Here is a 22469-nt window from a genome sequence, read left to right as displayed (position 1 = left end):
GATTAATGGAAAAAGGTTTAACTCTTTATGTTGACAGAATAATTCTCAAACCCACTAATGCTAAAGCACTCATTCATTGGCAAAAACAAGACCAACATGCTTTAGGAATTATCAGGAATTGTGTACATAGAGATCTCTTCTTCCACATTTCTAGTTTCGAGGAATCCAAACCTACATGGGACAAACTTGAATCATTGTATGGTAAGGTGGACGAAGAAAAGGGATTTCAGATTGAGGACGATCTACTTCTCTTGAATCCAAAGAACTTTGACACAATTCAAGATTACATCAAAAAAGTCAATGAATATAGGGCACTACTTAAAGATTGTGGAAATCCCATGAAAGATGACAAGTTGATTCATCACATCCTAAAGAGGCTACCTTCAGAGTATGCCTCCTTTTTTTTGAGTTATAATACTCACAGGTTGACCATGGGAAGTGCTTACTGGAACCATACATTTGATGCATTTGCATAGATGTTGATTGTTGAACAATCTCACTTGATAGATTTGGGACTTGTCATGACATCAAAGACCAAAGCATTTGTGGCTAGTGATGAGCACCAATCAAGTTAAGGAGGGAAAAGTTCTAGCAACAACAAGAAGTAGTGGAAGCAGAAATCACAATCTGAGACATAGCAATCCTCCTCATAGCAAGGCAATTCTTCTTCCAACAAGAAGGGAAGTAATGAAAAGAAGGACAAACTTTTTTGTGCATATTGCAAAAATTCAAATCATGATGAGCATCATTGCAAGACTAAAAGAATCGATGAGTTGGAAAACCTACTTAAGAAGAACAAAATTCAAGTGCTAGGTACTTCCAAGGATTCAACTCCAACCTCTTCAAAGGGAAAAGGGCAAGCACTTATGGCAAACACAAGTTCTTCTTCAGAATGGATACTTGACTTAGGTGCCTCCTATCATATGGGTTCTTCAAAGGGAGACTTTTCTTCATTGAAGCAATCACAAGTACCACACATTTTCATAAGAGATGATGCTAAAATGGAAGTTGAATGGAAAGGACATGTGGAAAGGGAAAATGGGGAATTCAAAGATGTTCTCTACATTCCAAACCTTAGCTCCAATCTCCTTTCAGTTTACCAAATCACTCACCTTGGATATGGTCACAAAGTTGAGTTCCTTCCAAATTTAGTGATGGTGCACAGTCTTAGAGATGATTTATTGGTTTTAGTGGGGAAAGTCAATCATGACAAGAGGCTTTATTCCTTCTCCCACTTTGTGCCTAAGTCTCCTTCTCAAGCCTTGTTAACTCACTCACATTCACAAATCAAATTATGGCATGAGCGATTTGGTCATCTTTCCTTCCACTCTCTTTAGCAACTTTTCTCAAAACACATGGTTAAAGGTCTACCTAACATAAACTTTTCTAACAGTGAGTGTTCATCATGTTTAGTGGATATGCATCTTAAGAAGTATGATAAAGGGAAGTCTTCAAGAGTACCAGTTGTTCTTCAGTTGGTTCACATGGTTTTAGCAGGACCTTTTGCAGTGACATCAATTAGCCAAGGCCACTACATTCTTACCTTTGTTGATGAATTTTCATGATTCACATGGGTTTGTTTTCTTCAACATAAGAATGAAGTGTTGGACAAGCTTCTAGCCTTCAAGATTCATGTTGAATAGAAATCAAGGAAAGCCATCAAGGTTCTATAGATGGAAAATGAAAGTAGATATATGGATAGAATACTTAAAGACTTTTTCAAACATGAGGGAATTGATCTTCAGAATCCACCAACATTTAGTCTGTACGAGACAGATGTTGCAGCACTGAGGATTAGGAATCTCAAGACCATGGCAAGTTGCACAATAAACACCAAGTTTCTTGATCCTATGCTTGAAGTTAAAGCCATTAGCAACACTTGCTACTCACATACTTAATAGGTCTCCTCATAATGCCTTAGATGGGAAGACTCCTTTTGAGGCATGGTGTGGAAGAAAACTAATTGTGAGTCACTTCAGAGTTTTCAATTGTCCAGCATGGGAAAACCTATCTTCCATGGGATACAAGGCACCAACACCTAGGCCTTGTACTTTCATTAGTTATGAAGACAATGTTAAAGATTAAAAACTTATGGATCTAGAGACTCATGAGATTTTTGTGAAGAAATATGTATACTTTGAGAAAAGTTCACCCAACTTATCCTCTAATCCTCTCCACACTTCATACACTGTGGAAACTAATAGTGACACCAGTGATAGTGCTTCAATAGATTTAGGCATGTGGGGTTCTATCGACAGTTACAGTGAGAGGTCATGACATCAGTATAGTCCACATGCATACATTACCATAGTGATAGGTCTAGCAAAGTAGGGTACATGTTGTCTTCCAGCTCTAGCTTTAGTTGATGACTTCTTGGCAGATATTGTAGGTTTTTTCATGGATTCTTACACCACAGATTTGGGAGACAACCTTGATGGTTTACATCTTCTCTTTGATGAAGATGATCCTTCTACAGTTGTTGTGAGGGCTCACTCTAACCCTCATGTCCATTCTCTACATGATCAATCTTTACAGGTTGGCATAATTGTGGATCCTAATGAACAATAGTTTTTAGAGGTGTCTTTATCAATTGAGGAGACAAATGGTTCATTGGAATAGGTTCAACAAACATCCTTGCTAGATCTGCATTCATTCTTTTCAACATCGTTGGAAGGGGAAAATGTAAACATCAACATAGGGACACTTGAGCAAGTTTCAGGGCCAACATACATCTTCAAGATTGTACCATTGCCTTTGTTTCTTCCAAAGGGGAGGAACATCATTCTGCACTCTTGGACCAACTTCTTCCTTGGAACAACAATCACTATTCAACATTCTTCATTGAGGAGGGGGACTACCTTGTCTCTCTTCCTCTTCTTTCTTATGTGGGGGGGGGGGGGGAACTTTTTCCTCTTAGGAGGTCTTGTTCTTCTCATTTTTTGCTAATGTATTTACTGGATGTATGTTGTAATGGGGGAGAGGGGAGGGGGGGAGGTCTTGATTACTCCATCCATCCATGCATCCCTATTCATCTCTCTTTTTGGGGGAGGATTTTTCGCATGAGGTTTTCCCTCTTTCTCTACTTTATGAGAGATTGCATTTCATTATGTACATGGGTACCTAACATGGCCTAGTACCCGGGACCCATCTTGCATTTCATCCTAGTTTTTGTAAGCTTAAGGGCATTCCCCTAAGTTGCACTTAAGGGGGGGGGGGGGGGGGTGTTGGTGTAAATACATATTTACTATTTACACTTTACTTAAGTTTACTTAGGTTAATGCATTATTTTATTATTTTTCATTATTTTATTATTTTATTTTGTGAGACACTTAGGAGTTTGCACACCTTTTTGAGTTGTCATGATGACAACACAAAAGTAAACAATTTTAATTCAGCACATGTTGTCTACAACACTGGAGTTTGCATCATTCACTGAGTTGTCATGTAGACAACATATTTATTTGCACTCCCTTTTTAGCACATGTTGTCTACAACATTGATTTGCATGTTAGACCCTTGTAGGCTTATCCTCTTATCATCACACTTACTTTCATGCTTAATGGAGGATAACCCATATCTGGTAGACATGTGCTTGGTTGTATAACTTATCATGTAGCTGATTCTTATTTCAGAGGCCTTTATATACAGACACTCCTAGTGTAATTTCATGCATATTGAATCAAATACATTGTTATTTTGATCATACTCCTTTCTGGTCTACAATTGTGCTTGTGTTTGAGTTCTTAGTTCTTGGGTGAATTTTTCCCTAAGGTAAATTCTTACAATAAGGATCTCATATCATTCATCCTTTCCATTCACCATCAGGTTTTCATTATGACTTATAACATTAAGTTGAGACCACACTCTAGTCATAGTGATGGTTACACATCGACCATGCCATAGCCATTTTAAATTGCATCTCACCATTTAGTGAAAACCTTTTCACCATGACTATCAGGTTCCTATTATGAACTTTAGATGTTCACCCCTTATTTAATATACTTCTTTGATGTTCTGAACCAATATATTTTTGATGATGATGAACAACAATTCCACAAGTGTTGTAGTAGATCACAATTTCTATTGAAGAGATGTATGATGAGGAGAAAACAAGAATTAAGTCTGTAATAGCTTCACTATGAGATGGAAAAAAGAAACTGGAGAAAACTACAATAATGTCATGAGATGAATGATAGAAACATCAAACACAAACAACACCTTAAAGGTTGCATCCATTCATTTACGACAAGCACATAGAGATGCTGCCCTTTCACCATACATGTACCATCTCTATTTGTGGCCAATTCCTACACTCGACCAGAAGCAAAGTATGGTACTTTCTTCCTACCTGTTCTTCAACATTTGTTGGTCTATTCACATGAAGATTACACAAGCAGGAGACATGATATCTCAAAATATTTTCCAAGCAGCAGTTCAACAACCCATGCCCTGGCTATAAAGATCTCATTACAATATAAAATTTAAAACATTGGGACTCCACACACATACATTAAACAAAAACTAATAATAAAAGCAATTGCAAGAAAACTAGAGTTTTTTTAATCTCTTATTTCATTCCATAGAACATGAACAATATCATTCAACTTCTTTCTCAGTTTTCTTCCCATTAGAAAAGAAAAGAAAATCATACTCTCCTAGAGGTTTTGGAGAGAATATATAAACATAGGTAAACAGTTAAAAGCTATTTTTGGCAACCAAAAAACACGTAAAGGTTTTATTTAATCCTTTACTAAAGTAATAACAAAACATTAAAAAAAAGCCCTAAAATTTAATAATAACAAAACATTAAAATACCCCTCCAAAGATAATACGTAAACATTATTCCTATGCCCAACACCTGTAGGTACTCCTGCAACATACTCTCTAGGGTAAATTTTGTCTCAAGTCCTCTTGGAGACCAACTATTATAGATCCCCATCTTGCCTCAGAATTTCTATTTTTGGTAACCAAGTGGCTTTAGAATCTAAAAGGCCCTTCCACTTGACCAAGTGCTCTAGGTGCACTTTGTGTCTTGTTGTCATGGCCTCTCTATTGTTGATGATGCATTCCATCTATGACTTCTCTTTAGAAGGCAATTCTCAAATCCACTCATTTGATTCATGTGTGGGTTCAATGGTACCAATATCATCATTAGACCCTTTATACAATATGGGATCTGAGACATTGAAGATAAGTGAAATAGCTACATTTGGAGGCAATGCCACTTTGTAAGAATTTTCTCCATACTTTTCTAGAATTTCACATGGTCCAATCTTCTTCATCATCAACTTCATATGGCTGCCCCAAGGTAATCAATCTTTGTTCAGTTGTACCATAACCAATTTTTCAACTTGGAATTGCACATCCCTTCTCTTCAAGTCTACCTTAGCCTTCATCTTCAAGATATTTTGTTGCAAAGGTTTCCTCACATGCTCATGCACTTCCACCATTGCCTAAGAAAACTCTTCTATGTGTCCACTCCTTTTCTTCAAACTATCCATATTCCTAAGTTCAAAAATTCCCCTTAGATTTCTCCCATAAACAATTTCAAAAGGACTCATGCCCATGCTATGATTCACCGAGTCATTATATGAAAACTTCACCTAAGGTATGATGGCATCCCAACTACCTCCATGTTCCCATGTCAAACATCTCAAAAGGTTTTCCAAGGATTTATTAACCACCTAAGTTTGTCCATCCATTTGAGGATGATAGGTTGAACTAAAAGACAAATTTGTGCCCAATTTCTTCCATAGGGTCCTCCAAAAGTGACCTACAAGCTTGTTGTCCCTATTAGATCCAATGCTCCATTGCAAACCATGAATACAAACTATTTCTTTAAAGAATAGTCCTGCAATATAACTAGCATCATTAGTAGTTTTACAAGGAATAAAGTGACCCATTTTACCGAATCTATCAACAACCACAAATATGTTGTCATAACCTATCTTTGTCCTTGGTAATCCCATCACAAAATCCATACTCAAAGACTCCCAAGGTCTATTCGGTATGGGTAAAGGATGATAAAGTCTAGCATTTGTTGACACTCCCTTTGCCCTTTGACATACAAGACAACCTTCCACAAATTTCCTGATGTCTATTTGCATCTTGGGCCAATAATAAAATCTTTGTACCAATTCTAATGTCTTGTTGAGTCCAAAATAGCCACTAAGACCTCCACAATGTTTCTCTTTAATGACATTGTCCCACATAGAACATTTGGGAATACATAGTTGGCTACCCTTAAACAACAATCCATCTTGCACAATGAATTCAAAAAAATCAGAATGAAAACTATCTTCCAACTTAGTGCAAATCTCATATGCTTCACTGAAATCTCCATCTTCTACACACATTCCCTTCAATGCATCTACACCCATGCTTTGGAGTTGTACTTCTTGCACTATTAGCACTCTCCTACTAAGTGCATCAACCAACTTATTGGCTTATCCTTCTTATGCTTGATTGTGAAGGTATAAGCTTGCAAACTCTCAACCCATTTCGTGTGCCTATGGTTGAGTTTCTCTTGTCCATTAAAGAAACTAAGAGCATGGTTGTCAGTATACACAATAAACTCCTTAGGAAGCAAATAATGCCTCCATTTTTTTAATGTCTAGACCATGGCATACAATTCCAAATTATAAGAAGAATATTTCTTCTTTGCCTCATTCAACTTCTCACTGAAAAATGCAACAGGTCTTCCTTCTTGACTAAGAACAACCCCTATTGCAAAGCCACTAGCATCACATTCTATTGTAAAAACTTTATTAAAATTAGGTAAAACAAGAATAGGATATGTGGCTACCATTTTCTTGAGTTCCTCAAAACTCTTATTTGCTACACTATTCCATTCAAACTTTGTTTTACCTCCTCCTTTGATGGTGTCTAAAATTGGTGCACAAGTGTTGCTGAAGTTCCTTATGAACTTCCTGTAGAATGTGGCCAAGCCATGGAAACTTTGAACCTCTCCAACAACCCTTGGTGTTGGCCAATTAATGATGGCATCCACTTTAGATGGATCCATTTTTAGATCTCCCTTGGATATCACAAATCCAAGATACACCAACTCTTGTTTCAAAATGTCTCACTTCTCCAAATTTATCTTCAACTTTTGTTCCTATAGCCTTTGTAAAACCATCTTCAAATTCTGCAAATGCTCTTCCTTATTCTTTCTATACACCAAAATGTCATCAAGGTAGACAACAAAAAACTTTCCAATGAAGTCCTATAAAACTTCATTCATTAGTTGCATAAATGTACTAGGAGCATTAGATAAAACAAATGGCATAACCAACCATTCATACACACCTTCATTAGTTTTAAAATCCATCTTCCATTCATCCCCCTCTTGTATCCTTATTTGATGATATCTGCTTTTGAGATCTATTTTAGAAAAATATGAAGCTCCCCCCAAACAATCTAATAAATGTTTTATTCTAGGAATAGGAAATCTATATCTTATAGTTATCCTATTAATGGCCCTAGAATCGGTACACAACCACCACTTACTATCCTTCTTTGGAGCAAGAACCAAGGGTATGACAGATGGGCTAAGACTTTTCCTTACCAACTCCTTGTCAAGAAACTCTTGTATTTGCCTAGCAATCTCTTCATTTTGCTACGGTGTCATCTTATACGCTACCTTGTTGGGTAGCACTACTCCTAGAATAAGATCAATCTAGTGAATTATGTTTCTTATCGATGGTAGAGATTCAAGCATTATGTCAGCAATGATGTCCTTATACTGGTTCAACAACTCTTCAACTTCTTTTGGGTCTACTATTCTATGTTCCTTCTTCCTATCTTCCTTAGGCTTCAACACCAATGCAAAGCCTATTCCATCTTCTTCTTCAAGAGTATTAATGAAATATTTCTCACCCACCATCAACACACTTGGTCCAACTTGACCAACCCCTTCCTCTTCTCCTTCATAATTCGATTTTTATGTTACTTCATCCTTTTGGAAGCTATAAGAATTCTTCTCACCAGCATGGCGTGCCTTCCTGTCAAATTTCCAAGGTCTTCCCAACAAGAGGTGGCAAGCATCCATGGGCAAGATATCACACAATATTTTATCTTTATATCCCCCTATACTAAACTCTATCCAATCTTGCTCATTCATAACTTCTTGCTGCCCTTTGTTCAAGCAGCTGACTTTGTATGGACAAGAATCTGGAAGTCTCTCCAATTTCAATTTGGTTATAGGTTCAAGTGAGATGATATTATCCATGGAACCTAAATCAATTATCACCTTGTACAACTTTCCTTTCACCTTGCACTGAACTCGAAAAAGAGACCTCCTTTGAGTGGTATTTTCTTTCACTAGTTCCTTTGGAAGTGTTCTCCTTAACATAAGACTTTCTCCCTGAGCCTCTATCATCAACATAACTTCTAGTGAGTTCATACTCACATTATCTTCCTGCACATAAGTGACTCTCCTTTCACCATTTTGAGAAGTAGATTCCCTGTGTGGACACTTATATTTTGGGTGTCCCATCTGACCACAATTGTAGCACTTCATTCCCAAGAACCTGGATCCTCTGCCTGATCCACCCAACCTTCCTCCATTGGATCCCCTTCCATCGTAACCTCCTCTTCTAATTAAGTCACCCACTTGCTCCTTGGGGTTATACTCACCTTGGGACCTCTGGCCTTGTCCTCTATTGTTGAAGTTTCCCCTACCTCAGTCATTCCTTTCGATTCTCCCTCCTTGTTGTTGATCACCCTTCCTTTTAGCTTCTCTTCAACTTTAAGAGTAAGTAGAAAACACTTCCCCAATGTATCTTGGGCCAAGAGTTTGATATCCTCTTGAATGTTCATTCTCAGACCATTTAAATACCTGGCCACTCTTTCTAATTCATCCTCTTGTTTCTTTGCCCTTAGAGTTAATCTATGAAACTCCTCTATATAGGCATTCATGTCCATCTCTTGCTACTTCAGGCTTTGCAACTTTTTGAACAACTGCACCTTATGATCTACAGGTAGAAATTGTGCCTTAATTTTTGCCTTCATCATTTCCCATGAAGAAATTAGAATTCTATTATTTTTTGTATCTTTTCTCCTTGAATATAATTCCACCATGAGAGAGTAGATCCTCTCAATTTTCCTTTTGCAATCCTTACCCTATCATTCTTTGGAACTTCATTCAATTTGAAGTGATTGGTGATTAATTCAATCCATTCAATCACTTCCTCACTATTGAGGCTACCTACATATGTAGGTAGCCTATCAATAACATCTCCTCTTATTGACTATAAAGCATCAACAAATGCCTTTTGATCTGTAGGCAATTCTGTTGGTGGATCCTAGTGATGTTCTCCTTCTTCATCTCCACTAGTACCTTCTTCCATCTCATTCTCCTTATCCTTGTCACTGAACCCCTTCTTGAACCCCTTCAACTTCTCTTCTAGAAGTTTCTCCTTCATCTTTTTGATGGTATCTGGAGTCATAATTTTTAAAGGCATGGTGTGAGCCTTAGCTTCAACTTGTGATTCTTTTGTAGACATTTACTTCCTAGCAAGACCTTGTCTTGCTTTGATTCCAATATGATAAGGAGAAAACAAGAATAAAATATGTAATAGCTTCACTATGAGATGGAAACAAGAAACTGGAGAAAACTACAGCTATGTCATGAGATGAATAATAGAAACATCAAACACAAGCAACACCTTACAAGTTGCATCCATTCATTTACAACAAGCACATAGAGATGCTACCCTTTCACCACACATGTGCCACCTCTATTTGCGGCCAATTATGACACTCAACCAAAAGCAAAGTATGGTACATTCTTCCTACCTATTCTTCAACATGTGCTAGTCTATTCACATGAATATTACACAGGCAGGAGACATGATGTCTCAAAATATTTTCCAGGCAGTATTTCAACAACCCATGCCCTGGTTGCAAAGATCTCGTTACAATATAAAATTTAAAACATTGGGACTCCACACACATAGATTAAACAAAATAATAATAATAGAAGAAATTGCAAGAAAACTAGAGTTTTTTTCATCTCTTGTTTCATTCCATAGAACATGAACAATATCATTCAACTTCTTTCTTAGTCTTCTTCCCACCATAAAGCAAAAAAAAATCATACTCTCCCAGAGGTTTTGGTATAAACATAGGTAAGTAGTTAAAAACTATTTTTGGCAACCACCAGACCCGTAAAGGTTTTATTTAATCCTTTACTAAAGTGATAATAAAACACTAAAAAAATATGCCCTAAAATTTAATAATAACAAAACATTAAAATACCCCCCCAAAAATAATACGTAAACATTATTCCTGTGCCTAGCACTTGTAGTTACTCTTGCAACAATTCAAGCTTTCTTGGAGTAGAACATGTCACATACATTTCACTGATGACTTTGAATCTAAGACCCAAACTCAATTTCAAACCTTGAACTAGGATTTGAATCTTGACTCTTTGAATTGTAAGCTTAATTTCAAACTTTGAACTTGAACCCCTAAACTTTGAGGTTCAAAGTTTAGATTCAACATATCCCCAAAATATTGGCTTCTTCATAGGTCACAATCTACAAAACCATAATTAGCAATAAAAACCAACAAAAAATTCCTTTTATGGGGAATTTTTGAAGTTTAAAATGTAGGTGTTGAAAGCACACTTATAGTTGGCTCTAACTGGGGATGTGGGCCATAAGGGACATGAAAAAAATTGTGATGTCGAGCCTAATCAAACTCAAAGGTTTATTCAATGTGGTTTTCTCTCCATATTATTTTTATAGGGTTTTAGGGATAGCACCCCTAAGATGGGGTTAAGGGATAGCACGCCTGTGGGGTCCTGAAGCAGCACCCCAAGTGTGTCCCCTATCATAGTATAGGGTGGGGTCAAGGGGCAATGCCCCTCAAGCCAAAAATGACCTTATATTGTAAAAGGCATCGGCTAATATTTTTGTATATGGACAACTTATTCTAGCCCTAATTTTGTAAGTGGAAAAAGCTTGTATGGCTTAGGGTTAGGGATTTCATAATGTAATAGTAATATTGTAGCTTCTTGCAGTGATATTAAGTTGTAAGGGATTGCAGATTGTAATCACTGGATAATAATAATATTGGACTTGTTGTTGGTGGATGTAGCCTAGGGATTGGGTGAACCACATCAAATCTTGGTGCCTTGTGTTCTCTTCTATGTGATCTATTATTTTTTGATATTGATTATATTTGCATGTAACTATTATTTCTATCTAACGTTAATCCTAACAAAGAATCCAACAATCTCTGGTAAAAGAGCATTGTCTAGCCATTGGGAAATAGATTTTGAATACAACATAGATCAAAAGGGACCTCTCATGGAGAGGGGAAGAACAAGAGAATGAGGAACACCAAATGCTCAAACTACCAAAAAACAAAACCCAAAACCAACAAAGAAAGAAAAACCAACCAACAAAACTAAACACCACCAAAAGCTCAAAGAGCAACAAGCTATTTACAAGTATATATAGGTGAGAAGAACTCACCATAGGAATTAGAGTTGATGAAATATTACACAAAGCCATTTACTAATAGAGAGAAGAAATAACCCTTCTAGAGCAATGAGAAACTCCCAAATGAGATAGCTTAGTGTAACTTACACATGATGACCTCCTTATTGCTACAAGCTAAGTAGAATGCATGGAAGAGCCTTATGAACCAATTCCTAGCTCCAAATAACCATGGCTCATCATAGACCTCTACCTTTACTTGAGTCTCTGGTATGGAACTCTCAATACCATCTTCAATTGGTGGTTGAAAAACTTTAGGCACAAAGATCTTCACAAAGGAATTCATTTTATCTATATTGTTAGCATTTGTGAACACTTGACTTTTGGAAAGACTTTCAACATTAGAACCATACTCAAAATGGGGAAATGCTTTATCTAGCATAGGATCAACATGAAATTGGTAGGTTTCATCAAATTTTACTGCTATTATTTCAGAAAATATTTCATCCAAGCTAAATGTATTAATGAAATCAAAATAAAGATTTTTACCTTTGGAATCTTCACACTTGATCATTGATAGGAGTTCTTCAACAATTTCTTCCTCATTCAAATAATCATGATCACTTGCAACTACAAAGAAATGGGGACTTATATCGAGATATTTCAAAGAAGAAATCCTTTCTTTATTGGACGAGAATGGTGAGAGAGCAACTTCTCTAATATCTAGTAATGTGCTTGTTGAGACATTTGATGGTTCTTTGGGTTGCATTATGTCTAGAACTTGGCATTCTCCTTGTGTGCTACATGTCTCAACACTTTCTATCCCAAAAGAAAAGGGACAATCTTTCTCCTCCAAAAATGATAGCTAGAATAGAGGGTTGTCTATGTGTTCATAAGATTCTATTGGCAGGTATAAAGGGTTAGGCCTTCTCCAAGTAACCTTATGCTTTATTTCTATGCATAATTCCCCTAAGTTGCTTGCTAATGCATCTGGACTTGAAAATTCCTTGACCAAGCGGACTGCATTATTATTATCTAAGCATTCTCCTTTGGGATCTTCTTTCTTGATTTCTAACAAGAACCCTTTGATAATCTCATCTTCATCAAAAGAATCACTACCCAACTGAATTGTGGATGCTTGAGCATGCTCAACCTTCTTTCCATCACACACTACTACATACATCTCAACTTTTTCTTTTGCTATTAAACTTATGCAATCTAAAGGACTAATATTTTTAGATTGCATGAGTGGCTGAAAATATTCATTTTTGTGTTGGTGAGAGGAAGAACAAATACCAGAACTTTTATCCTTAGGAAGAGGAATGGACTTAGGAAGAAGAAATACCAAAACATTGTCTTCTTCATAGGTCACAATCTACAAAATCATCATTAGCAATAAAAATGAACCAAAAATTCCTTTTATGGGGAAATTTTGAAGTTTAAAATGCAAGTGTTGAAAGTATGCTTAAAAAAGTTTACCAAATACTTTAAAAACTATTCATTGTAATTATGTTTAAATTTTCACTTTAAAATATTTAATTAAATTCATTCACTTAAAACCTAGATTAAAAGTTTGAGCAAGAGAGTGAAAGACATAAAATAACTTTTGATTTCTCATTTCATGACAATAATTCAAGGATGACATGTATCCTTGAGGTTTTATCAAGCTATCAACATCAACCTAGATATGGTAGTAGGATTAGATCATTTTTAGGGTATAAGGTTGGGCAAGTTGGTGGGGTAATATGCTTAGCTTTCTTAGTGACATTGATGATGATTAGGAGCTTAAACTAGGCAATGGTACTGAGTGATATGGGGGAAGCAACTAGAACTAAGGTGATCTTCTAGGGATGCTAACCAATCAATACTAACTAGAACTAGGTCATATTAGGAAATTATAACATAGTTGTGCAAAGCATCATAAAATGAGTTAGAACTAAACAACACTAGTCTAGGGACACTCATACCTCTGTTTGGTTACCAGAGTGAGCTAAAGCCTAATAGGTTGAACACCTATGAATTTATATTTTGAGATAGCTTCAATTATATGTGTGTACATGTGTATGTACAAACACACATATATATGCATATATATATATGTACATATATGTGTATATATACATACATACATATATACATGTATAGATACATATATATGTATGTATATATGCATATATGTATCTATGTATATATACATATATAAATGTATATATATATGTGTGTGTGATGAAGGAGATTGAGGAGAGACCTATAGTTTGTTTGTCAGCCAATATAATATAAACCAACTAATAAATAAAGGCCCCTCCTCACTTTTAGCATAATTTTGAGGCAACACCTTGCACACTTAGCCACCCTATACTAATATGCATCCTTATTATGCAGTTTTAGGATGTCTAGCTCTATCCCATAATTCTATTGGAAACTAGTTGCTGATTCCCCTTCCTTTTTAATATAGGGGGTAGGTTCTGCCTTTGCATGCACCATGTGAACACTGGATACTTTCATGTTATATTTCCCAAGGCCCCCCCTGCCCAAGCCACTCCTATTCCCTAATTTCTCATCTTATTTTTTTCTTTGAATGACTAAGAGGTCTTTTAGGAACTGAGATGATTGATAACATGATCGATCACCCACTCATAAGTAGTAAGCAAAAAAAATGGAACAAAGATTGAATGGAATTAGTAGGGAGATGCCTCTATAATTGAATACGACACAAGCATCAAATGGGATATTGATTCATCTTTTCATTCAATTCTAGAATATTGGAAAGGTGAAATAGAACCTAAATTTTTTTATGAAAGGCAGGATTCAATCATGTATTTTCATTGAAGAAAGATTATTGAAGATAAAAAATTTAAAAATTATACATATATTTATATATATATATATATAGAGAGAGAGAGATGTGTGTGTGTGTGTGTCTATATATATATATATATGTATGTATGTATGTATGTATGTATGTATCTTTCTCTATGTCTGTGTGTATTTATATATGTATTTAATCGATCATTCATGGATTAAATACACTCCTTCATAAAAGCCCTAGAATCTTTTGGGAACAATTCAATTGACACTCCTATTTTTGGAGGGAAGATGGGTCTTGATGCTATAATGGATTGGATGGAGGTTCTTGAGAGTCACTTTGAAAAGCTATGGGATAACAAGGGGAAAGAAGGTGAGGCTAGCATAGTTAAAATGAATGGAGAAACCCTCACATGGTAGAAATTTATTCAGGAAGAAAGAACAAGAAAAGGTAAGAAAAAGATTACTTCATGGAATGTAAAGATAAACATGATTAGGGATACCTATGTCCCTGAGGACTATGAAGTCCAATTGCATATGAGAAGACAAAATTTGAGGCAAAAGGAGCTGAATGTGGGCTCATATAATGAGGAATTTCATAGGTTATGTATAAGGTCAAGGATGGTAGAACCAGAGAGTGTGAAGGTAGCTAGATATTTAACTAGCCTAAGGTATAATATTCAAGAAAAAATTAACATTTTTTGCCCTAATATAGTGGTAGAATGTTTTTAGTTAGCTATGAAGATTGAGGAGAAGATAAAGAGGAGGCACGAGAATTCAATCAGGGGCATAGGAGGAAGAAAAAAATAGCAAAGGGGTAGAGAAATTTTACGAACCAGGATAGGAGACCAGAAGATCATCAACATAATGAACAAAGTAATGATACTGGTAAGAGGGGTGAAATTTCTCATAGGGGTGGCCAAGAATTGAGAGGTTAGAGGAGACAAGGCAAAGGATATAAAGCTGGACAAGGAAGAGGACATGGAGTCCTAAAATGTTATTCTTATGGGAAGCCAGAGGATACAATGGCTCAATGCCCACTCAAAATCACAAATGCTCTTAACCATGCTAGAGATAGAAGAAACCAATTGATCATGAATGATGGGGCTTGTAGCAATAATAGTGTAACACAAGTTAGGAGTGCAACACTAGTATTTTATGGGGAGAACATGATGCTAAGAAGGACTATGTTGAAGATGCCCTTGAAGTCAGAACCACCATAAAGAAAGTCTTTATTCAAAACTCAAGGAAAGGCATATGGTAAGCTATGCAAAATCATAGTTGATTTTGGATCCACAAAGAATGTTGTATCTTTGGAAATGGCTGAGAAGTGTAAACTTAAAAGATTACCTCATGTATCCCCTCACAAGATTTCTTGGTTGAATAAAGCCAAAGTTTTACAGTAGAAGAGCAAGCATGGGTAGATTTTGAGATAAGTGAGTACAAGGATAGATTCCTTTGTGAAATCATTCCTATGGATGCCTTCCATTTAATCCTAGGAAGGCCATGGTAGTATAATGTGAAAGCCCAACACAATAATGAGAAGAATACCTATTTGATAGATAAGGATAATAGATAGTATATAATGGATCCATTACTTGATCATATGGTGAAAGACAAGGATAATAGTGCAATTAGACTAATCAAAGGTAAGGAATTCTTGCACATGACCAAGGATGAGGATTTTCAGGGTATACCTGTATGCCTAAAATGTGAGCACACTTCTATGAATCATTCTATTCAAGATTACTCAAGAATGAGGTCTCAAATGGCGACTCATAGCTCTCTAGTCATGGAGTGCAAAGGTTTTGCAATGGAGGCTCTCAGTTTGACCTAGTTCATGCCCATGCAAGTACACCATGAAATGAGAGATTCAAAGATCCAAAATGCATGCAAATGGAGATGAAAACTAATCTATATGATAACAATGCAAGAACAATGCAAAATCTAATCTATGAAAGCAAGAGCTAATCTTATGAAAGCAAATATGACTCTAAACTAACATGCAAATGCAATGATAAAAGCCCATGATGAAAGCCATGGGTGCAAGAGAGAATGAGACAAGAAGATAGAAGTTCTCCACAAAAAGCTTTAGCATTCAAAAACTCCTTCTTCAAAAATTGCTCTCCAAACCTGCAACATAACAATAACATCATCTATCCCTAAAATGAGGAGAGGGCTCTCCCTTATGAAGGAAATTATGGAGGTGAGAGGCTTCTCACAACCAATATGGGATAATAGAGTTTGGTCCATGTGAGACAAAATTCCACCAATGAGAAAAGAGGAGTGGTTGAGAAGAAAGTGAAAAGATAAGTCCCACTTAGAAATATGTGCATTTAAGTGTAGAAATTAAATAAAAGAATTTATTTTATTTCCCTTTCATCAACAAGAGATATTTAAGTGAGATTTTTATTTAATTAAAAGGGAGCAAGTTATTTTAATTAAATAGGAGATATTTAATTAAATTAAAAGAGGGGTTTTTCTCTTAATTAATTAAATGCGAATGAATTATTTAATTAAAAGAGAGGTTTCCTTTTAATTAAATGGGTACTTATTTTATTTAATTAAAAGAGGAGATTTTATTTTAATTAAATAAGACTTAGGATAAAATGATCAACCTTAGAAATAAATTGATCAAGGAAATTGATTTGAATTGATTTAATAAAATATTGCAAACCATTGATTCAAGAAATATGATAAATTGATAAATTGAATAATGAGGGCCCATAGTCTAGGCGACCATTTTATGGTGTATACATTTGCCCCTCTTTGACTAATGTGTGATCGATTTGGGAACACATGTAGTCAAAGAAAGAAATTGAATCAAAGATTGAAGTTAATAATTATTGCCCCCTCATGATCAAAATTGAAATGAGATAGAGGAGAGACAACAAATTGATAAATTTGATCAAATCGAACAAAAGATAAGGTTCTTGATGTAAGATGAAAGATATAAGAATCATTGAACCAAGGTAGATCATCAAGCATGAAATATTATGCCCCAAAGGTGATTTTAGAAGAAAAGAAGTGGGGGATAAAGAAAATGGAAGATAGGAGTTTGAAAGATATGGAAAGAAAATAGAAAGAAGAAAAGAAAATGCCCCAAAATCAATCAACTATTTAAGATAGAAATTTTGATTGAGATCATGAAAGAAGATAAGGAAATGAAGATCAAAACATGACCACAGTTGATTAAAAGTCCACAATAAAGATGAAGGGAGAACCCTCTCAAACTCATAATTTAGCCTAAAAATGCAAACTAACATGAAGTCTAATAATGCAAGCTACATGAAAATGCAATGGTGTACTTGCAAAAGAGCAACTACAACATAGGATTTTGTGTTCATCATTCATTAGAGAATGTAAAGAACTTATTTTCATCATTGGGCCATTATTAACGGACATCAAAAAAATCACACAATCATCACTAGTCACAAGTGCAACTATGAAGATACCTTTCTTATTTAATTAAATAATTACATTTAATTAATCAAGATAGGCGTATTTATTAAAAGTGATTTAATTTAAGGATTGGTTTCGAAGTTGATGATACGAAGACCAATTGCTAAGCTTTTAAGGACTATCTCTAGAACAAAGCTTAATCCCAAGGGATCCAGGCAGAGCACCTAGATAGCTATGATTGAAAGCATTTAAAAGATTATCTCTAGAACAGAGCTTAACCTTCAAGGATCCAGATAGAACACCTAGATACCTGAGATTGAAAGAATTTAGAAGATTATCTCCAGAATGGAGCTTAATCTTCAAGGATCCAGATAGAACACCTAGATACCTGAGATTGAAAGCATTTAGAAGATTATCTCCAGAACAGAGCTTAACCTTCAAGGATCCTGATAGAACACCTAGATACCTGAGATTGAAAGCATTTAGAAGATTATCTCCAGAATGAAGCTTAACCTTCAAGGATCCAGATAGAACACCTAGATACCTGAGATTGAAAGCATTTAGAAGATTATCTCTAGAACGGAGCTTAACCTTCAAGGATCTAGATAGAACACCTAGATACCTGAGATTGAAAGCATTTAGAAGATTATCTCTAGAATGGAGCTTAACTTTAAAGGATCCAGATAGAACACCTAGATACCTGAGATTGAAAGCATTTAGAAGATTATCTCCAGAACGGAGCTTAACCTTCAAGGATCCAGATAGAACACCTAGATACCTGAGATTGAAAGCATTTAGAAGATTATCTCTAGAATGGAGCTTAACCTTCAAGGATCTAGATATAACACCTGGATACCTGAGATTGAAAGCATTTAGAAGATTATCTCCATAACGGAGCTTAACCTTCAAGGATCTAGATATAACACCTGGATACCTGAGATTAAAAGCATTTAGAAGATTATCTCTAGAATGGAGCTTAACCTTCAAGGATCCAGATAGAACACCTAGATACCTGAGATTGAAAGCATTTAGAAGATTATCTCTAGAATGGAGCTTAACCTTCAAGGATCCAGATAGAACACCTAGATACTTGAGATTGAAAGCATTTAGAAGATTATCTCCAGAACAGAGCTTAACCTTCAAGGATCCAGATAGAACACCTAGATACCTGAGATTGAAAGCATTTAGAAGATTATCTCCAGAATGGAGCTTAACCTTCAAGGATCCAGATAGAACACCCAGATACCTAAGATTGAAAGCATTTAGAAGATTATCTCCAGAACGGAGCTTAACCTTCAAGGATCCAGATAGAACACCTAGATACCCGAGATTGCTAAAAGATAACAAAGTCTAATCATGAGTCGTAGGATCATCCCCAGAATGAGGCTTGATCCTCAGGAGTCAGGGTTTAGACTGTCCCAATACTTGTCCATCAAACTCTGAGAGGAGCTATTATAAGTTTGATCAATTGATGAAAAAAATAAGATAGATAGCAAAAATGCCAGATACAAGGGAACAAGATGCCCCGAGTGATGAGATGCCCCAAGTGATGAGGACATAAGATGGGAACGAGATGCCCCGAGCAATAAGTATTCAATGATGTAATCATCCTGCCCCCTCAAGAGCAAAATCGAAAGATGACACACCAAAAATATGATGTGAAGCAGTATATCAATTTTGAGATTCAACAGAATGTAGAAGAGATCAGAACGATCTAAAGAAAACATGAGGAGATCAGAATGATCAGAATAAATTGAAGAGATCATAACGATCTGAAGAAATGTGGAAGTTGATCCAAAGTGATTTTGAGGTCCAAAAGTCCAAGTTTGATTTGAAAAGATTCCAAGAATTGCAAAGTATCAAAAGAATTTGGATTGCCCAAAATTCTAAAATGCATTTTTGAGCCACTTAAGTGTGTCAGATTTCGAATTCGATCTCGAAAAAAATGGGTTCTAAGCAGCCAAAGTAGCCAAAAGAGTGATTAATCGATCATTTGTGCAGTCGTGAAGAACATGATACTTTGAAGAGATTAACAATCCCTCATCAAAGAAGGTGAAAGTAGATTTGCAATTGAATCACATGCTTATACAAGTGAAGTATGCAATGCGAGACTATGTTAAATGCAACCCTAGGTCTGGTTACCAAGCCTCAATATTTAATCATCACCGAATATAGAACAAAGCTCGTAGGTCATACAATTCCCACTGACATTGCAATCATGGAAATATGAATATAACATACCTTATTGATTTTTCAGGATTAAATGAAAGCATTTGAGGCACAAGAAGCCAGAATGACCAAAACATTTGTCCCTTTTAATGTAGCAAGTTAACATAAGCATCAAAGCATAAACGCTAGGATGACCTAAATGTTGCTTGCGTAACAGGCACACCTAACACACGAGAGATCTTTCTTATGCTAAGTATTTAGTATTTATTCTGTCGGCAACGACCCTTGCATTCGTAACCTGAGACAGAAGTGTGCTAAATATACTCGCAGTGACCCGTACGTTCACTTAGCAGGACGAGTATCAATATTTACTGTAGCATGAAGAGTTCACTCCAACAAATAAGGAGAAGAACCAACGTTATTGATGTATTCATATAAAAGGAGTTGAGGTACGCACGACCATCCAATACGAGATGGAGGCTCTTATAGTGGACACCCCTCTTATAGGAGTAGATCAACTTATTGGAACTAAACTGCAAACAGCAAGCAAAGAAAAAGATCATGCCCCCAGTCATTACTTCCCTAGTCGAAGATGACATCATCAAGTTGCTCGAGGAGATATGATAAAGCAAAGACAAAGAAAACAAAGGAAGAGCTTAGCATATCCAAACAAGATATCAGTTTTGAGTTCAATGTTTTGGGATTGATGTCAAGTGCTAATGTCCAGAATACATTCGAAAGAAATCTCTTTAGTAGGGTGACAACAATAGACAGATGCAATCAGAATGACTGGTGACTGATGTCAAAGAGGAATCTTCATGATAAAGAACCTAAAGAGGACTGGGCGACAGTAGACAAACATAGCCAGAATGATCGGTGACTGACGCAATAGAGATCTTCCATAAATGAAGCTGGAGATGTGACCTAAGCAACAGTAGGCAGACACAGCTGAAACAACTGGTGACTATTGCGAAAGAGATTCTATGAGCAGAATCTCAAAAAGCATGACACTAGTGACAGTAGGCAAACGTAGTTTGAAACAACTGGTGACTGTTGCAAAAGAGATTCTATGAGGAGAACCTCAAAAAGAGTGACACTAGTGATAGTAGGCAGACGCAGTTAAAACAACTGGTGACTATCGCGAAAGAGATTCTATGAGGAGAACCTTGAAAAGAGTGACACTAAGGGGGGATGCCCCGAGCTGTAACAAGACTCAATCCATGGATACATGAGCAAGAAAAATAGAAAAGCAAAAGTGTGAAAGTGACTGTACATAATAGCCAGAAGATGCGCTGCAAGATGGAGCATTGGGAACAAGAGGTGCATGTTTACCAGCTTTTCACCTTCTTGGCAAGATTTTCTTTTTTTTTTACCATGATGCTTGTTTCCAGGTTTTCACCAATGACACTTTTCTATTTTTCAAATTTTTTTGTATTTTTCTCTCTTTTTTTTTTTTTGGGTATTTTTTTGGTTTTTTTTGATTTTTTTGTATTTTTTGAGATCTTTCAATTTTTTTGGTGTTACCAAGGCGCCTATTGCTAGGTTTTCACCAGGATAACTATTTTTTTTAGGACTTTTTTTTATTTTTAGGATTTTTTTAGAGATTACTAGCTCTCAAGAAGGATCACCCTGATTTTGTTCTAGTGTCTAGCAAGGTGTAAGATGAGATGTAGTAGCAAGCGAGTGGATAAGCAGAGATGGATAGACAAAGAATATGAAGCGGTGAATGTTACCCTCAAGGAAAGCCTTCACAAGATTACCCAAGCTAGGGAAAAGGATACAAGCTCATGGTGTAATGAAGGGTATTGTGTAAGTAACCAAAAAAAATGACCATGTCAAGAGATTGCTAAGAACTAAGTTTTCTTCTTTCTTTCGTTGATCAAGACCAAAGGGTTAACTGAATAGGACAGAAAAGTTTGTTATGGAGGTTATGAGTGAATGACTTCAGGAATGAGGACATTTGAAGGATAAGCAAGATCATGATAGAATGTCATGGATGGAAGAATTACGCATGATGCCTGTTTACCAAGTTTTCATCATGGTACTTGTCCAAGGTGCCACAAGAAGTGGTTTTCACCATAGGATGAATTTATTTTTCTTTACTTTTGCTACCATGGTGCCACAAGAAGTGGTTTTCACCAAGGCACTTTTTTATTTTCTTTTTCTTTTTCTTTATTTTTCTTTATTTTTCTTTTTTGGATTTTTAGAGTTTTTGGAAAGAATTCAAACCTTTCTCAAATGAGATAGCACTCCTATAAGAAAGATAAGTTATGATAAGCCAAGGCCATATCAAGGTACACTCAAAGATGCTGATAAGGTAATGGAGGGAGATAGGAAAATGAGAGGTAGATGGAGGATAAGGTTGTTGGTTTTGGAAGACTGAAACAAGCAAGGATGGCAAGTAGGCATAAGATTTAGAGGATCTCATGAGGGTGGATGAGATATTAGGCAAGATCAACATTGACACACACCTTGAAGGGTAGTGGAATGATGGAGGAAATATGGATGAAATAGATTGAGGCTTAGATATATGAGGTAGAAAAGCCATTTTGGAGAGGGGTGGAGTAGAAGGTTTTGAAACCTTTTTAGGAAGATGTTGGGAATAAGATAGAGCGGAAGCCTTTGGAAGCTTGAATGTCAACTTTA

This window comes from Cupressus sempervirens, chromosome 8 (assembly GCF_028749045.1).
Source record: "Cupressus sempervirens isolate cs-2001-9-10 chromosome 8, ASM2874904v1, whole genome shotgun sequence".
Classification (NCBI taxonomy): domain Eukaryota; kingdom Viridiplantae; phylum Streptophyta; class Pinopsida; order Cupressales; family Cupressaceae; genus Cupressus; species Cupressus sempervirens.
The sequence above is the reverse complement of the archived record's forward strand: the minus strand, read 5'-3'. Positions refer to the sequence as shown.